Consider the following 10,868-nt stretch of genomic DNA (forward strand, 5'->3'; position numbering starts at 1 on the left):
ATTTAGTAAAATGTTTTTTAAAAAATCTTGTGGAAAAAAATTGAAAACATTGAGATAAGATATATATTATTTTAATGCACCGAAGTACATATGATATTTCCATGCAGATATTCTGCGTCATCATACGATGAAAGGGTAATGGAACGGAGAAAAATTCTCTCCGGCACCGGGATTTGAACCCGGGTTTTCAGTTCTACGTGCTGATGCTTTATCCACTAATCCACACCGGATACCCATCCCGGTGTCGGACAGAATTGTCTCAGTTTAAGTTCCAACTCTTGGGTTCCCTCTAGTAGCCGCCCTCTGCACTACGTCATAGATGTCTATGAACGTAGGACTGAAGTCCAAACATGTGCTGAGGTGCACTCGTTATGAGTGACTAGTTGGCCGGGATCCGACGGAATAAGCGCCGCTTAGTGGATAAAGCTGAAAAGGTGCAATCTTAGCTGTATGTAGAGCTGAAAACCCGGGTTCAAATCCCGGTGTCGGAGAGAATTTTTCTCCGTTCCATTACTCTTTCATGGTATGATGACGCAGAATATCTGTATGGAAATATCATATGTACTTCGGTACATTAAAATAATATATATGATATGCGTAAATCACTTCGTGATTTAAGACGGCGCTTATTCCGTCGGATCCCGGCCAACTAGTCACTCAGAACGAGTGCACCTCAGCACATGTGTGGACTTCAGTCCTACGTTCATAGACATCTATGACGTAGTGCAAAGGGCGGCCACTAGAGGGAACCCAAGAGTTGGAACTTAATCTGAGACGATTCTGTCCGACACCGGGATGGGTATCCGGTGTGGCTTAGAGGATAAAGCATCAGCACGTAGAGCTGAAAACCCGGGTTCAAATCCCGGTGCCGGAGAGAATTTTTCTCCGTTCCATTACTCTTTCATCGTATTGAGATAAGAGCTAATTTTTCTCATAAACAAGTGGAAAGATTTGAATGATTTTTTACAAAGTCTATAGACATCATTTAATTTTTTATATTTGAAAAATAAACATAATTAATGTAATCTTTCAAATTTAAAAAGAATCATCTCTCATTCGAAGACTAACACAGGAAAATGATTGTAGTTAACAAATTAAATGATGCATGTACCTGTGTAATAGAATACATTCTGATGCTTTCATAGTTCATGACAAAAATTTGCAGGTGACAGGTGAAAGCAAGACATGACCCAATTCTCTTGCCAGCGGCTCATGTAAGAGTCAGCAGAAGAACCTGAAATGTTTCAAAGAAGCTCCCCTTACAGCTTTCATCAAAATTCAATAATTTATAAGCAACAAACCAGAGCAATTTGCATATAATACAAGCAGAGGGCCGTGTCAAGTGTGACGGGCGGAGGGTCCCCAAGGGGTGCATAATGTAAAATAATCCATTCTTCACCGAATTGTTTCGCAATTTAACTTCGTCCTCACTTCCACCCCTTGTCAACCACCCCTTCCCTCCAAACCAAGTTCACCGTTACAACAGCATAGCTGGAAGGGATTTGGGAGAGGAGGAATCTTTTGCATATGCTTTGAAAACTTGTTATTCCAGAACCAAAAAGATTGCACCCTTTCTCCCTCAACCCCCTCCTCTCTTACTTCCTCAAATTAAAATATTTCCTGAAAGTCAAACTATCCCTCCCACCTAAACCCTTTTTTCCTTCCCTCGCGGGACTCATCTTCATTGACGTTACCGGTATAACATTTTAATTTGATCCTCCCCAACCCTTTCCACCCCCCACACCCCTCTCAGTTATTAGTCTCTTCTTTGTGTACTATCATCCTTCTCTCTTTTTACCCCCCAAAAACACATTTCCTCTCTTTTTTTTTAACCCTCTTCTTCCACCCCATCGCCTATACTCCTCAACCCACAGTATCACTCCACCCCGTCATACAACCCCCTCGCAACTTCATCGCGGCTTGCACAAAGAGGAAACCACACTCAACCTAGAATTTAATCAAATGCCAATTAATTAGAGTGTAGCAGGTAGTATATAACCGGAATATCGACTATCCGACCGTGCACGGGGACTTCTATCAAAGTTTGAAACAATCTCCTCTACACAGCGCAGTTCAAATGTCTGTTAAAAAAGAATGATATGCAAGAGAAGCTATATTGCAATAAGTTTGTACAAACCGCATTCCAAACGTCGAATGTTACGATCTAAATAAACGCTACTCGCTACGAATCAGTTACAGGTCGGAAATTGAGACAAAAACTCGAACAGTTTAAAATAGTTGTCTGCAAGTGCATTCTCCACAGTCTATCAACATCGCTCTCATTTCAAATGAAATTGCCTCTATATCATTAATCTACTAGTAGAATTCCCCGAAGTTCTGAGATTAATACTGTGAGATTAATTCGTAATGAAACAGTACGCGAACAAATAAAAAAAAAAAAACAGACGACGAAAGGAAGCGCTATAGAGAAGAGTCTCGAATGGATGTAATTGCAAATATGTGAATGAGATCTTCACATAGAATGTCAAATGGTAAACTGCTATTTTAATAATGAACATTCCAGAGCAGTGGTACCCAAATGGTGACCCACGGACCTCCAGAGGTCCAAGTAACCAATCTATGGGGTCCGTGACACTAGAATCGATTTTTAAATGGGTGCAATAACATGTTTTATATTGTCGATATGCGTGTCTTTTCCGAAATCTTCATGATGAAAAATTCTTCGGTAGTCATAATAAGGGAATTCTTATGTAAGACAAGTCGGACAAATCATAAATGTGCGCTTGGGGTTCAAGGGTAAAAATACTGAAGCGGTATTTCTGACCTACGTGGTGAAAGACTTTTTCTTCACGTAGTTACACAATTTCTATGTGATTAGGTAAATAAATTTAGCATGTTATGTGCGGTAGCCTACTCAGCAGATGTGTTCGCAGACTTTAACGATCACAACAATGATCTTCAAATAATAATGGGTGAGGCGTTCAGAGCTAAAGTGGATCAAGTCCATGAGACGTAGTTTTGAGATAACAGGACTTAAAGTTAACTTGCTCTAGTGGATTATATAATTTGACTAGCAATAATTTTATTGCCCCATTCTCAAGTTCTAGGTTTATAAAATATAAACAATTGTGATGTTAATTGATGCAACGCTTTGGTGACTTGATTCACAATGGCTCAAAACATCGTGAACAAATAATGTGAGCCAAAAGTGACTGGTGTCACCTATCGGAAATTCTTGGAATTAAGACTTGATCCATTACTGCTCGGAAAACATCAAACTTGAGGTAATCAAAAAATGAATTAAACTCAATTTATGAAAATTTGTGACTTGATCCACTTTAGCTCTGAACGTCTCGTATGTAGGTTGAAGATCAGTTTCAGACAGTGATTAAAAAGTTACGGTTATGGGGAAGTCCAGTTGAAGATCGTAGTCTCACTAATATTCAGACAATACCCACAGGGTTTACATGGTTTTTGCATTTTTGCCAACGATATTTTGTGAATATTTTTAGCTTTCTGTTGTATGAAAAACAAGTCTAGATATCGATCGGATGTTGATCCAATTGCAGACACGCATGACATTCAGGTTGCGTAAATGATTGACACAAGTTTTGTTTATATACAGGGTGTTTCCGAGGTGGTGTTACAAACTTTCAAGGATGATGGCGAAGGACACATGTATCAATTTGAGATACGGAACCATGGTCCGGAAATGACTGAGTCGAAAGTTATAAGCAAAAATAGTTGTGTGGAAATGGAATTGTAATTTGGCACCACGTGCCCTCCCTCCCTTAACCTTTGGAACAGTCGTGGAAAAATGGTATGGGCCGGATGTCTCCTACGTGGGTTCTTGCCCGATACAATCTGTGAGCTTGTCTACTGTTCCCATTGGCTCATTCGTATTAAAAAATCAGGTCTGCTTATTCCGCTCTCGTGTACTCCTCCATTTCACTAGGACTGATCGACTGGACACTGCAACTTGTACACATACACTGCTGTCTACAGACGTGCATATCAGGACCGACCATGTCCGTTACACATTACGCTATCTGCATTGCTTTAGTGTAGTTTCCTGTCCCCACCCCTCAGACAGCGCACTGAATGGAATACTGTAAGTAGACAACGTAAACAACGTCAGATGAATACAGTATGTGTGAGATGCACAGATAAATACACATAAATAAGTTGTACAGAGAAATACAATTATTTCATTTCCACACAACTATTTTTGCTTGTAACTTTCGACTCGGTCATTTCCGGACCAGGGTTCCTTATCTCAAATTGATACATGTGCTCTTCCCCATAATCCCTGAGAGTTTGTAACACCACCTCGGAAACACCCTGTATATATAGTGTATTCATTCATATCAAATTTATGTTTTTTGTTAAGACACCATTTCAATGCAATTTTGTGCTGTATTTTTAATAAATAAGGCCTATCCTACATTTTCCACAACTGATTTGTTTTGCGTAGATACCTGTCATACAGATATTCAATTCAAATGTAGAGGATCCATGGGTTATTTTAAAAACAGAGGGTCCACGGTTCTCCGATAAATGGGAACCACTGATCTAGAGGAAGGAGATATCAACGAGATACTTCAGGATCTTAATACAACACAACAATTCGGATATTGTTCACATGGTTAATTACAAAAGTGTGGATGTCTGTAAATACAGAAACTCATACGGTTTCGAACTATTAAGATAAAATTAAATTAAATTAAATTAAATTAAACAGGCATTCATCGGGTATTTTACATTACACTGCGACTACATTAAAAAAGTATAACGAAGCATATCCTCTAAATTTAGCATGGCCTATGTTAATCCGCATCTTGCACAAGACTTACAAGTTAGTATACGCTAAAATGTCTTCGATATAATGGACCTAATAGAAGTATAGGAGCATAATGGTAATATAAAGTCAATGAACAAAATTGCATTAAACTAAGAAATGAGAGTAGAAATATGGTGATTCGAACTTAAGTCTAACGGCAATCTAAGAGCTTCAAGTGATGCGTTATTAAGAAACCTAATGTGATAACTGTACCTCTGCCTGCATTTGCTACACCTTCAGCTAATTTCTTTTGGAGCTTTAGACGTTATATTGGACAAGGACAAGGCGGAACTCTGAACACGATAGACTTCTACGTAAGACATTTCAATCACGTTGACAACGAACAAACATTCAGGCTTCAAGTAGAATCCGAACCCGTAATCGTGGCCTCCATGTATCCATAAAGCTGTGCAACAATTAGGCTAATTATTGAGGAGCGGGAGAAATGAAACTGCGAGAAAAGGATTAGGCGTAGTCAAACATAGAATATTTTGTACCCTTATGCTTTGCACTTCTAATGACAACTATTATTATTATTATTATTATACAGTGAAATCTGTTCAAATCGGAACCTGAATAATCCGAAATCCTGTCTATTTCGGAACAATTTATTGGTCCCGGCGAAATTTGTATGTATTATGTGTAATTTTTCCTGAATAAAACGGAAACTGTCCAACGCGGAAACGGAAACTGTCTGCTACTGTTCAAAACGGAAACAATATTTTGGACACACTATATTTTGTAACTATATTTTGAAACAGCGTGTAATTTCAAGGAATATACGAAATATTTTGGTCACTAAGATAAAAACAAAATTTTAGAGGGTACGAGGGTGTGTTGGCCTGTCGGTCATAAATTTTATTACCCTGTTGACTAGGCAGACGAGTCCCTTCAAAGATTTTCAATGCTTCACACCCGTGTACTGTCGTAGCTAAATAGAGCGCAAGTGTAGTGATTTTCAGGTTAAAAAAAAGTTGCATAAAATGCGGCGTTAACATTAAGTGATGAAGTAAAAGTTATCGAGATAAAGGAAAATTAGAAACAAAGTCTATGTGAATTAATGTTGAAGTTCAGTGGAAAACTCAGGTGTAACACTTTAAAAATTAAAGATCATAATGAGTGAGTGGCTTGAGACCGATATTGGTGACAAAAAAGAAACCAGAAAGCAACTGTTTATGTGAAAATAAATGAACTGTTGTGAGAGTGAGTTCTTCATGATCTTTCAAAGAACAAGCGAATTTCTGGATCTATTCTGCAAAGGAAGCTATTGAACTGGGAAAGAAATTACATAAACCAGAATTCAAGGCTTCTAATGGATGGCTCCTGGTCCAATTAATTAATAATGTGCAGTGATATGCAGTACAGTATTAGAGTATAGTGTTAGATATTAAATAGAATGAGGTTAGTAAACTTTAGTAATGTTTAATGACTAATGAGTGAGTTACGATAATATTTATACAGAAAATGAGATTTTAATCAAGATGATTCACCAATGGAGTAAGCGACAGAAAGCTGATTTAGTGTGATGAGTGTTAAAGGGAATATTTTGTACTTCTTGTAATTTGCGGCATGCCATTTTGTTTTTCATGTATATGAATGACAAAATATTCCATTTTAATGTCACACCTGAATAATACGGAAACCTGTCCATAACGGAAAAAAATTAGGACCATGTCACTTCCGTCTTGAACAGGTTTCACTGTATTACTGTACAACCGGGATTAATGTGTCGAATGTACTGGAGTGAATACGATAATCCGTTTCAAGGTTTTTGGACCTGATTTACAATAACAAAAACAAAATCACAAGAATTGTAGAATGTATGTTGTAAATTGAGCCCTACTTGTAAATAGGGATTATGATCGTTAACGGTACCAAAGAGAAATACTAAATGTCAAGAATGTCATCTAAAAATACCTATTGTATCATCATAAACTATAGCGAGTAAATATACCAACTTTAACGCACATACAGGCTATCCCAGTTCTATGACGATGAAGATGATAATGATGACGATTATTATTATTATTATTATTATTATTATTATTATTATTATTATTATTATTATTATACTTCTGGATGGACAGGTCATGTAGCACGTATGGGTGAATTCAGAAATGCATATAGGTAGAGAGAAAAAAGACCTTTGGGAAGGGCGAGTCGTAGATGGGAGGATAATATTAAAATGGATTTAAGGGACGTGAGATATGATGCTAGGGACTGGATTAATCTTGCTCAGGACAGGGACCGATGGGGGGCTTATGAGAGGGCGGCAATGAACCTCCGGTATCTCTAAAAACCATTTGTAAGTATTATTATTATTATTATTATTATTATTATTAGAAGACCCTAGCAGCAGCAGCAGTAGTAGTAGTAGTAGTAGTAGTAGTAGTAGTAGTAGTAGTAGTAGTAGTAGTAGACTAGTAGTGGTAGAAGTAACAGTAATATATTGTTTATGCTCATTGTAGTTGCACTTGCTTTATTGAGGTTAAACCACTTAAATTTACTAGCTTGAAAATTAAACGAAAACGTAAGTAAAATAAGAACGTCATGTATAATTTATGTTGACACAAAAATCTTTGAAGCAGAGTTAGGCCAGATCTTATGTGTGCGAGCCACTATTTTTTTAAGCCGACCTATGTACGACAGGAAGAAAGGTACTTGTTATTATTAATGCAATTATTTCAAGTTATGCTATTAGTAGCATAAAATAAATTGAAGTAGTTCAGATATAGCTAAGATTCTCAGGAGGGTCCTCCCTGAAAACCCTCTTAATATATCACTAGCTGCGTTTTAGCAGTTGAGTACACTGTGACCAGCAGCCTTAATAAAGTGGTTTTTAAAAATAACTCACGCTTTACACCCACAATCCAGGTGCTTCGCAATCTGATCTTGAAAGTCTTTCATTAAAATATCACGTTCCCTCGTCGCGATCTCCGGAGACCAAAAGTAAATACGATGACGGCAGAGGTCTTAAGGATCTAGTCCTGCAAGCTGATGGGTATGGTAAGCAAGCACCTCTCAAATAGTTACCTAATCCTTTATAGACCTATTATGAAGTTTTAAAATCAACTGTTAGGCTAGCATCAATCATGCTCCACCTCAATAACTACTTGAAACTCTCTAGCACTTAAGCCTGAGTTTCGGTCTGAAGTAAATCTTACAGAAATCACACAACTTCTTTACATGTAGGTCTACAGTTATGCAAGTTATTTACTGATACTAAAATGAAATCAGGCAATAGAATTTCGCGTTAAGTTTCATTTCTTGTCGCAATGGTCCTTGGATTAAGTCCGTTGCATTATTTCTCAGAAAGGGATATATTAGATCCATTTTTCTTCTGCACGTCATAAATCTAAACTACGTGGTCAAAAAATCAATTAAACGAGTTTGTCATCTAGTCTGCTGTCAAAAAATCTGAAAGTTAGAATTTATAAAACAGTTATATTACCGGTTGTTCTTCATGGTTGCGAAACTTCTCACTTTAAAGAGGAACATAGGTTAAGGGTGTTTGAGAATAAGGTTCTTAGGAAAATATTTGGGGTTAAGAGGGATGAAGTTACAAGAGAATGGAGAAAGTTACACAACACAGAACTGCACGCCTTGTATTCTTCACCTGACTTAATTAGGAACATTAAATCCAGACGTTTGAGATGGGCAGGGCATGTAGCACGTATGGGCGAATCCAGAAATGCATATACAGTGTTACTTGGGAGGCCGGAAGGAAAAAGACCTTTGGGGAGGCCGAGACGTAGATGGGAGGATAATATTAAAATGGATTTGAGGGAGGTGGGATATGATGGTAGAGACTGGATTAATCTTGCTCTCGATATGGACCGATGGCGGGCTTATGTGAGGGCGACAATGAACCTCCGGATTCCTTAAAAGCCATAAGTAAGTAAGTATGTGTGTCAGTTATATAAGTCATGTCTGAATGCGACTTTCTACTAATATAACTATTTTTCACTATTACGTTTATAAATACTAATTTCCTTGATTTTTTTCGTCTGTCTAACTTGCAGTCTTCTTTGAGCTGATAATATATACTAATACACTTTCAAATATTCCGATTTGTGATGGAACCCATTGGAAGAAAATATTCGAAGACTAAATTTCATTTTGGTATTTATTCTAATATCATTAAACTTGTTTCATTTGTTAGACTGTTCTATTGAACTCTTTGCTACATGCTAAAACAGTACGTCTCTTATATTTTCATCCACACTTATTGCTTTGAAAGCAGTATCTATGCCGTGTGAACTTTAATCGTGTTTTCCCTCTGGTTGCCACTGACAACCAGACACGTGAGCAAACGAAGACATGCATATTGCATATCTTCAAGGACATGTAATGGAGAAAGAATTTTAGAGACATCGTGTCGATATATCGATTTCAAATAACGCTCATTACTGCTATATCCCTGCAGAACGTCTTGTTTTTCATGTCACAAAATGAAACATGTTACGAAGCTTTTTGTTGGTTGTTTTAAATAATATTTACGAAGGTACAGTCCGTACATATTTACAGTTAACACATAGATGTATCTTATTTTTAATCAAATGCTATCACGGTATTGTAAATTACTGGAACTGCCTTCAACTCAGTTATAGCCCTGGCACACATCTATATATATAATTTGAACTGGTAATGGAAATTACGGGAAAACGGCTGGACGGATTTTAATAAATGACCCCTCATTTTGAAGCTTGGAACTCAAAGTTTTTCGGAAAAATAGTAGTTTTCAGTGAAATGTCAATTTTTAAACATAATTTTCCTATTTTCCAAAATCCATCTGTCGTCAGTTTTGAGAACTAACTAATAGCATTCACGGCCGACTTGATATTCCCTTCGCTTTTCTGTAAAGGAAGCATCAAGTCGGCCGTGTTGCATTTCGGAATAAAACAAAACACATACTACAGTAAACAATATTACACGAAGGCCATGATCTGCAAGAATGCTGACATATTTAGAGCTCAAATTAAATTGGTTATTAAAAAATTAACTTACTAAAAATAATTTATAGGTTGGATTCTGTGGTGTGTAATTTTCTGGGTACAGGGTATTGGATATTAAAAAGTACAAAACTTGAGGTGGTTTGATGACATTATTACCATTAGAAATGAAATATTGTTGTAGTTAATACCATGATGTGACTATTTTTCATTAATTATACATATTAATGCTATATTAATGATATGAAAGTGAAACGTTTTGGGGTTATATAAGTAGATGTAGAGAATAACTTAAATTAGATTTTGATTTCTATATTTTACTGAGTGGCGGCTATATAGTATATATAGTATATGTTACTGAAAGCTATAAAACTTACGTAAGATAATAATATTATTAAAAATCAAATATTTTCATAATTATTAATCAAGTGGGGTTGGGTCTTTTTCATATATTTAATGGCGGTGTGGTGTAGATATTTATATGCATGGTTCTCTTCAGTATTGGCTCGAGAGAGAGTATCTTTCATTGTTATGGAAGCAAATATCTTTCCGAATGTCTGGTATTCTTCATTGAAAATAAATCTAAAAAATGTTTATTTGAACGTTTAATGAACTTAGTTTGCAGCATTTGCTGCACAAGCCACTAGTACAGTATATTATGAAATACGTATAATGGTTAGGCATTAGACTTAATAGAGATTCGAAAAACGTATAATGGTTAGGCATTAGACTTAATAGAGATTCGAAAAACTTATAATGGTTAGGCATTAGACTTAATAGAGATTCGAAAAACGTATAATGGTTAGGCATTAGACTTAATAGAGATTCGAAAAACTTATAATGGTTAGGCATTAGACTTAATAGAGATTCGAAAAACGTATAATGGTTAGGCATTAGTCTTAATAGAGATTCGAAAAAGTATAATGGTTAGGCATTAGACTTAATAGAGATTCGAAAAACTTATAATGGTTAGGCATTAGACTTAATAGAGATTCGAAAAACTTATAATGGTTAGGCATTAGACTTAATAGAGATTCGAAAAACTTATAATGGTTAGGCACTAGACTTAATAGAGATTCGAAAAACGTATAATGGTTAGGCATTAGACTTAATAG

General features: G+C 36.4%; 1 protein-coding gene across 12 annotated transcripts in view; it reads right to left on the reverse strand.

Annotated features, from left to right (window-relative positions):
* The window catches only part of LOC138700306 (CUGBP Elav-like family member 2), a 1,672,689-nt gene that overhangs the window by 603,182 nt on the left and 1,058,639 nt on the right, over positions 1-10,868 (reverse strand). The window lies entirely within an intron of this gene.

Source organism: Periplaneta americana, chromosome 5 (assembly GCF_040183065.1).
Source record: "Periplaneta americana isolate PAMFEO1 chromosome 5, P.americana_PAMFEO1_priV1, whole genome shotgun sequence".
NCBI lineage: Eukaryota > Metazoa > Arthropoda > Insecta > Blattodea > Blattidae > Periplaneta > Periplaneta americana.